This window comes from Rhinopithecus bieti, unplaced genomic scaffold, assembly GCF_001698545.2.
Source record: "Rhinopithecus bieti isolate Rb0 unplaced genomic scaffold, ASM169854v2 scaffold_75559, whole genome shotgun sequence".
Lineage (NCBI taxonomy): Eukaryota > Metazoa > Chordata > Mammalia > Primates > Cercopithecidae > Rhinopithecus > Rhinopithecus bieti.
Genome location: NW_016828162.1, coordinates 260,176 through 269,179, shown reverse-complemented (window position 1 = coordinate 269,179; position 9,004 = coordinate 260,176).

The following is a 9,004-nucleotide window of genomic DNA, read 5'->3' as shown; positions in this document are numbered from 1 at the left end:
CCAGGATGGTCTCTATCTCCTGACCTCGTGATCCGCCCGTCTCGGCCTCCCAAAGTGCTGGGATTACAGGCTTGAGCCACCGCGCCCGGCCATCTTCTAGGAACTTAAAAGAAGAACCAGGTGTACAGGTGGAACATGAAAGTGGACAAGGAGCGCGACCACTGAAGCACAGCACCACCGGGAGACGTTTAAGCCTCCGGATGACTGCGGGTAGGCCTGGCTAATGTCAGGCCTCCCACAAGAGCTGGTGGAGCAGACTGTTCTCTAACTCCCCCAAGGAAGGGGAAACTCCCTTTCCCAGTCTGCTAAGTAACGGGGGCCTTCCCAGGCACTGGCGCCACCACTAGACCAAGGCGTCCTTAAGCGGCCCTTATCTGGGCGTGACAGAAGGCTCACACTCTTGTCTTCCGGTCACTTCTCACAATGTCCCTTCAGCTCCTAACTCTGTATCACCTGTTTTTTCCTCAGTTATAATAATAAAACAGAGATTAATACTGAAACTAATTATTGATAATATCCATATATAATCATCTCTATATCCTACTGCTAGTAAACTTTTCTTATTCTAAGTATTTTCTTTATTCTATTGAAACAGTATGTGCCTTCAGTCTCTTGCCTCGGCACCTGGGTGACTTTCCACCCACAGTTCTGGGGGGAGAAGCACCCCAACTCCATGGAGATGCCCAACCTGGAAGCTCCTCCAACCCCATCCTGTGCTTCCGTGCTTGGGAAGCACTCAGATGTTGCCCTTTGCACCCCTTTATCTGGCAGGTTTTATTTTATTCTATGATAAACTGATACATGTGTTTTCCTTAGTTCTCTGAGGCATTGTAGCAAATTTCTGAGACCAAGGAGGGAGTCATGGGAACCCCCATTTCTAGCCAGTCAGTCAGAAGCTTGGGTGAAACTACGTGGATTTGTGATTGGGATCTCCCAAGGGGCAGCCTCATGGGACTGAACCTTTCACCTGTGGGATCTGATGGTATCTCCAGGCAGATAATGTCAGAATTGGACTGAATTGTGGGACACCTAGCTTGGGTAGGAGAATTTGTCAGCGTGGGAAAAACCCCACACACCTGGTCACAGAAGTGTTGAGTGTGAGCCTGAGAAATCAGGTGGTTTTTTCTAGATCAGATCCATGGAAGGGGAACACAAATTTTTTTTTTTTTTTTTACTGTAAATTGAGAGGGGAAAAAAAAATTTTTTTTTTTTTTTTTTTTTTTTTTTTTTTTTAACTCTGTCAACAGGCTGGAGTGCAATGGTGGGATCTTAACTCACTGCAACTTCAGCCTCCCAGGCTCAAATGATTCTTCTGCTTCAGCCTCCTGAGTAGCTGGGACTACAGGCACACGCCACCATTCCCCGCTAATTTTTTTTTTTTTTTTTTGAGATGGAGTCTCACTCTCTCACCCAGGCTGGAGTGCAATGGTGCAATTTCAGCTCACTGCAACCTCCGCCTCCTGGGTTCAAGTGATTCTCGTGCCTCAGCCTCCCAAGTAGCTGGGATTACAGGCACCCACCACCACACCTGGCTAACTATTGTATTTTTAGCAGAGATGGGGTTTCGCCATTTTGGCCAGGTTGGTCTTAAACTCCTGACCTCAGGTGTTCCTCCTGCCTCAGCTTCCCAAGATGCTGGGATTACAGGCATGAGCCACCACGCCCAGCCAAATGCCACATCTTTGAAGAGACATTTCCTAACCTATTAGCCCACTTCCTCCCCTCAATGCCAGCTCCCCGTCCACTAGAGTCCCACTGAAATGCGTAGGGCCAGGGTCAGGGTTGGGTTTATTGCTAAATGCATCTGATCTACCACCCACCTACAAGTCAACCCCAGCCCTGCTCTCTGCAGGATTCACAGTGTGCTTCACATTATCTCTAGGACTATCTTCCAAGCTGCTGATCCCCACGCTGCAAAATTTGAAGCCAGTACTTTTCATTTATTTATTTATTTTTGTTATTTTGTTGTTGTTGTTGAGACGGAATCTTGCTCTGTTGCCCAGGCTGGAGTGCAGTGGCACTATCTGGGCTCACTGCAAGCTCCGCCTCCCGGGTTCACCCCATCCTCCTGCCTCAGCCTCCCGAGTAGCTGGGACTACAGGCGCCCGCCACCATGCCCAGCTAATTTTTTGTATTATTTAGTAGAGACGGGGTTTCACCGTGTTAGCCAGGATGGTCTCGATCTCCTGACCTCGTGATCTGCCCGCCTCTGCCTCCCTAAGTGGTGGGATTACTGGCGTGAGTCACCGCGCCCGGCCAGGGAGCCTTTAATGAGTTTAAATGCTGTTGCATTCTTTCCTTTGCTAAATTTGGTTTCTCGGGGAACACATTTCCTGGCCCCTGGGATTTGGGTGTGTATCCCGGTCTGTGACGCAGGCCAGGGGCTGGCATGTGACGCGAACCAGAGGCCACTTCCAGGAGCAGGTCAGCGAGGGGCTCTCTGGAGTTTTTGCCTAGCCACTAGTGACGTCATGGACTTTCAGTCATTCCTATTGGGTGCTCTTAGTGCTTTATCCTCCAATTCCGCAACCGGCGCTTGGAAAAGGCTCTGAACTGAGGCTTCTGGAAAAAAGAACCCGGGTTTCCACGTCATTTCAGAAATTTCCCCCCCACCCTTTTTTTTTTTTTTTTTTTTTTCTGACAAGGCCTGACTCTGCCGCCGAGGATGGAGGCCAGGGGCGCGGTCTCTGCTCACTGCAACCTGGAACTCCTGGACTCAAGCGATCCTCCCACCTCAGCCTCCCGAGTTTCTGGGATTACAGGCAGTCGCTACCACGCCCAGTTAATTTTTAAATTTTTTGTAGAGATGGGGTTTCGTCATGTTGCCCAGGCTGGTCTCAAGCTTCTGAGCTCGAGCGATCTGCCCGCCTCGTTCTCCCAAAGGGCTGAGATTACAGGCGGGAGCCACCGCGCCTGGCCCCCAAATTCTTTTATTTGTATAAATTTAAACTGTACGCTGGGCATAGTGGCTCACACCTGTAGTCCCAGCACTTTGGGAGGCCGAAGTGGGCAGATCACCTGAGGTCAGGAGTTCCAGACCAGCCTGGCCAACACAGTGAAAACCCATCTCTACTAAACACACACACACACACACACACACACACACACACACACAAATTAGCCGGGGGTGGTGGTGAGCGCCTGTAATCCCAGCTACTTGAGAGGTTGAGGCAGGAGAATTGCTTGAAGCCGGGACGCCAAGGTTGCCGTGAGCTGAGATCACGCCATTGCACTCCAGCCCAGGTGACAGTGCAAGACTCCCCATCTCAAAACAAAACAAAACAAATTTAAAAAGTACAACTGCACTTTTGTTCCTTGGAGATATTGCATACCAGTCTTCCCTAATATTCCGTACTGTATTTTTCTTATTGTAACTAAAGATGTAAGTAAACCTTTTACCAGGCACTCCATAGATGTCCCCAAATCCCCTCCATTTACCTTGTGGGCAAAGACCATCCTCAAGCCTGATGACTCCTTAGGACCCAGGGAATTCAGAAAAGTGTTCTCCTTATAGTTACAGGGTATTACAGTGAAAAGATACAGATTAAAATCAGCCAAGGGTTACTGGCAGTTACCACTTGTAAAATAATCATCAGCAGCAGCAGGCCGGGCAGGCACGGTGGCTCTTGCCTGTAATCCCAGCACTTTGGGAGTCCGAGGCAAGTGGATCACTTGAGGTCTGGAGTTCGAGACCAGCCTGGTTAACATGGTGAAACCCCCGTCTCTACTAAAAACTACAAAAAATTAGCCGGGCATGGTGGCATACGCTTGTAAACCCAGCTACTTGGGAGGCTGAGGCAGGAGAATCACTTGAATCCAGGGAGGCGGAGGCTGCAGTGATCACGCCGGAGACTGCACCTTCCGGCCTGGTGCACAGAGCAAGGTGACATAAGCTGTCTCTTCCGAAATAAAACTATATCTAATTCTCCTGATCTAGTATAGGAGGCTCGTCGTCACCTCGCTCGTGACCGCTCAGAGACGTCTCTATGTACATATTACCGCGACATCTTTTGGGAGGCTGAGACGGTCCCGCGGGATCACGAGAGTGCAGCAATGTTAGTCCTGAGAAACCCCACATTCCCTGGCTATTACGTACACGGGGTAGAATATATAGGCACAACCCACCAATACTTTCGGCGAGCCATAGGGGCCCAATGGTGAGCCAGGTCTTTTGAACCACTATAACAATAGCGAAAGCAAAACCTAAGCCGGGCGATGTGTAGAGCTGAGGCAGCGCGCTGTAAGAGAAGTCGCTCTATGCTCCATGCGTCCGAGATGTGGCTCTGAGACTGTGCTCAGACGATGGTGTGTACCGCTGGACAGACGGAGTTGCCCATGTGAGCTGAGATCCGAACCACTGCACTCCAGCTCTCATGCAGCCCACAGAGAGCCAAGAGTGTCCCTCCGTCTCAAAAAAAATAAATAAAATAATAAGTAATAATAATAATCAGCCAAGGGAAAAGGGTGGATGGGTAGAAAGTCCAGGTATATTTCTCACCCACCCGCTTAGCGGGAGCTTTCAAGTTTTCCTCCCCGACCCGTGTGTCTATGCGCGGCATACAGACAGTTTCGCCTAAGAGTAGCTCAAGCTTCTCTCCAGTATGATCTAGACATGTGACAACAGGCATGCAGTATTGGCCAACCAGGGGAATATCTGCCATCAGTCCGTGTATGGAGAGATGTCTCGGATGAGAAACTGGCGTAATTTTTTTTTTTTTGGTGTTTTTGGAGACAAAGCGGAGTCTGTGACAATTTGTTCACCTTCTCCAGGCTAGAGTGCAGTGATTGTGATTTTGAGCTCTTATAGCGCATCATTATACAGATTAACTCCCAGGTTCAAAGAATATCTCTTCATACAGACGTCCATTGTACGCTTTCTGAAAGTATAACACGCGGTGTATGCGCCATTGCACCACCAATAGTCGTGGATGCAGACCCGAGTATCACAGTGTTTTTAATTTTTATTTTTATTTTATTTATTTTTTTATTTTTTTATTTTATTTTATTTTTATTTTTTGCAGTGTATCGCTGTAGAGACCTCGGCGATTCTGTCCCCCAGTAGGCTGGTTGGTTGGACTCGTGGCCTGATCTCGCGCTCACCTGACGATTTGAAGAGCTATCCGCGCTCAACTCGGCGTTTTGCAACAGTCTCATTGCTCCCCACCTTGTTCTCTTCACTAGCACATCCCGAGTAGCCTGGGACTACAGGGGTACCGCCCCGCCACCCAAAGCCGCAATGAAGCTTAACGGTGGACATCGCCCGGCTAGTTTTTTGTATTTTTAGTAGAGCACGAGGTTTCACCGTGTTAGCCAGGATGGTCTTCGATCTCATGCCATCGTGATCCCGCCCGTCTCGGCCTCCCAAAGTGCTGGGATGTTGCCACTTGGGATTACAGGCTTGAGCCACCACGCCCGGCCTATTTTTATTTATTTACTTATTTTATGTATGTATGTATGTATGTATGTATGTATGTATGTATGTATTTATTTTTGAGACAAAGTCTTGCTCTGTCACCCAGGTTGGAGTGAAGCAGCGTGATCTCGCCTCATTGCAGCTTCTGCCTCCCGGGTTCAAGTGATTCTCCCGCTTCAGCCTCCCAAGTAGCTGGGATTACAGGTGCCTGCCACTACACCTGGCTAATTTTTGGTTTTGCTTTTTTTTTTTTTTTTTTTTGAGACGGAGTGTCATTCTATCATCCACGCTGGAGTGCAGTGGTGCAATCTTGGCTCACTGCAAGCTCTGCCTCCCCGGTTCACGCCAGTCTCCTGCCTCAGCCTCCCAAGTAGCTGGAACTACAGTCGCCCACCACCACGCTCGGCTAATTTTTCTGTGTTTTTAGTAGAGACGGGGTTTCACCGTGTTAGCCAGGATGGTCTCGATCTCCTGACCTCGTGATCTGCTCGCCTCGGCCTCCAAAGTGTTTTTTGTTGTTTTTTTTTTTTGAGACAGAGTCTCACTCTGTTACCTAGGCTGGAGAGCAGTGGCGAGGTCTGCCACCTCTGCCTCCCGAGTTTTAGCGATTCTCCTGCCTCAGCCTCCCGAGTAACTGGGATTACAGGCACCTGCCACCACGCCGGGCTAATTTCTGTATTTTTAGTAGAGACGGGGTTTCACCATTTTGGCCAGGCTGTTCTCGAACTCCTGACCTTGTGATCCACACATCTCGGGCTCCCAAAGTTCTGGGATTACAGGCATGAGCCACCACGCCCGGCCTAATTTTTGTATTTTTAGTAGAGATGGGTTTTTGCCATGTGGCCCAGGCTGGTCCCAAACTCCTGAGCTCAAGGAATCTGCCCGCCTCAGCCTCCCAAAGTGCTGGGATTATATTCGTGAGGCACCGTGCCCAGTCCAGGGGACAAAATTGTAAGCAAGTGTTGGTCATGTAGGTATGGCGGACTGCACGCGTGACTGACCTCAGATACTCCAGCTGCCTCCTCCTGCGGGATGGGCTAGAACAGGGACTGGTAACCAGGGGTTAATGGATCAGGGCCTGACGCCTAAATCTTTTGAACTTACATGCAAAATAAGGGCATATAACATGAGCAGTGGTTCAGGATGTGGGCAATGAAGAGAGAGAGCCTGAGTTCCTCCACCTCTTACTACTGGAGTAACCAGGGGCAGGAGACTTCTGAATTTCAGTGTTCTTATCTGCACAAGTGGAGATAAGAGAAATACTGTAGGGCAGTGCCTTCTAGCGGGCTTAGAGGAAGCGTCTGGACACGGTAGCTATTACTTATTTGCTTAGTCTTTAGCATTTTGGACTTTTTTTTTTTTTTTTTTTTTTTTTTTTTTTTTTTTTGAGATGGCTTCTCGCTCTGTCGCCCAGGCTGGAGTGCAGCGGTGGTATCTCAGTTCACTGCAACCTACTCCTCCCGGGTTCAAGTGATTCTCCGGCCTCAGCCTCCTGAGGAGCTGGGACTACAGGTGCCTGCCACCGTGGCTGCCACCGTGCCTGCCACTGTGCCCGCTTAATTTTTGTATTTTTAGTAAAGACGGGGTTTCACCATATTGACCAGGCTGGTCTCGAACTCCTGACCTTGTGATCCGCCCATCTCGGCCTCCCAAAGTGCTGGGATTACAGGCTTGAGCCACCGCGCCCGGCCCAGCATTCTGCACATTTTATAAGCCAGTGCTTCTTTTTCCGAGTGTGGTAAAATGCAAATAACATGTAATTTACCATTTTAAAGAGTAAAGAAATAGGCAATTAGTACATTCACAATGTTGTGTGGCCCACGTGATGAAGTGCTGAGAGATTTTCATCATCCCAAAGGGAAACTTCATGGCCACTAAGCAGTCGCTCCCTGTTCCTTCCTCTCCTGTCAGTCTCTAATTTGCACGCTGTCTCGATATACTTTTTTTTTTTTTTGAGACGAAGTGTCACTGTTGTAGCCCAGGTTGGAGTGCAATGGCGGGATCTCGGCTTACTGCAACCTCCGCCTCCCGGATTCAAGCAATTCTCCTGCCTCAGCTTCCTGAGTAGCTGGGATTACAGGCATGCGTCACCATGCCTGGCTGATTTTTGTATTTTTGGTAGAAAAGTTTTCACCATGTCCAGGCTTGTCTGGAACTCCTGACCTCAGATGATCCACCCGCCTTGGCCTCCCAAAGGGCTGGGATTACAGGTGTGAGCTACTGCACCCAGCATATTTACCCATTCTGGAGATTTCATATAAATAGAATCATGCATATATAAATAGAATATGTAGCCTTTGTGATTGGCTTCCTTCACTTAGACTAATGTTTCTGAGGCTCATTCAAGGCCTGTCAGTGCTTCATCCTTTTTTTTTTTTTTTGAGACGGAGTTTCACTCTTGTTGCCCAGGCTGGAGTGCAATGGTGTGATCTCGGCTCACCGCAACCTCCACCTCCCAGGTTCAAGCGATTCTCCTGCCTCAGCCTCCTGAGTAGCTGAGATTACAGTCATGCGCCACCGTGCCTGGCTAATTTTGTATTATTAGTAGAGACAGGGTTTCTCCATGTTGGCCGGGCTGGTCTCGAACTCCTGATCTCAGGTGATCTGCCCGCCTCGGCCTCCCAAAGTGCTGGGATTACAGGCGCAAGCCACTGTACCCAGCCACCACACTTTATTTTACCATCTGCAGTGGACATTTGAGTTGGTTCCACATTTGGGCTATTATAAATAATACTGCTATGTACTTTCATATACAAAATTTTGTTTGAATACCTGTTTGTTTTTAATTATTTGGGGTATATACCTAGGAGTGGAATTGCTGGATCACATTGATAATTCTTCTTTTTTTTGTTTTTTTAGAGACAGGGTTTTGATATGTTGGCCAGGCTGGTCTCGAACTCCTAGCCTAAAGCAATCCTGCCACCTCAGTGTCCCAAAAGTGCTGGAATTACAGGCGTGAGCCACTGCACGTAGCCAGATTTTTTTTTTTTTTTTTTTTTTGAGACAGAGTCTCTCCCTGCCAGGCTAGAATGCAATGGTGCGATCTCAGCTCACTGCTGCCTCCACCTCCCGGGTTCAATTGATTCTCGTGCCTCAGCCTCCTAAGCAGCTGGAATTACAGGCGTCATCATGCCTGGCTAATTTTTGTATTTTTAGTAGAGACGGGGGTTTCCCCATGTTGGCCAGGCTGGTCTCGAACTCCTTACCTCAGGTGATCCGCCCACTTCAGTATCCCAAAGTGCTGGGATTACAGTTGTGAGCCACCCTGCCCGGCCAGATGTTCAAATTTTGATATGGATTAAATTGAGTTACTACATCACGTTCAAAAGCATCATCTTTTTTTTGTTTTTTTGTTTTTTTGTTTTTTTTTGAGACAGAGTCTTACTGTGTTACCCAGGCTGGAGTGTGGTGGCATGATCATGGCTCACTGCAGCCTCAACCTTGTGCTCAAGCAATCCTCCCACCTCAGCCTTCCGAGTAGTTGGGACTACAGGCAGGTGCCACCACACCCAACTAAGTTTTTTTTTTTTTTTTTTTTTTTTTTTTTTTTTTAACAGTCTCCTGATTATTTTTTTTTAGAGGTTTTTTTTT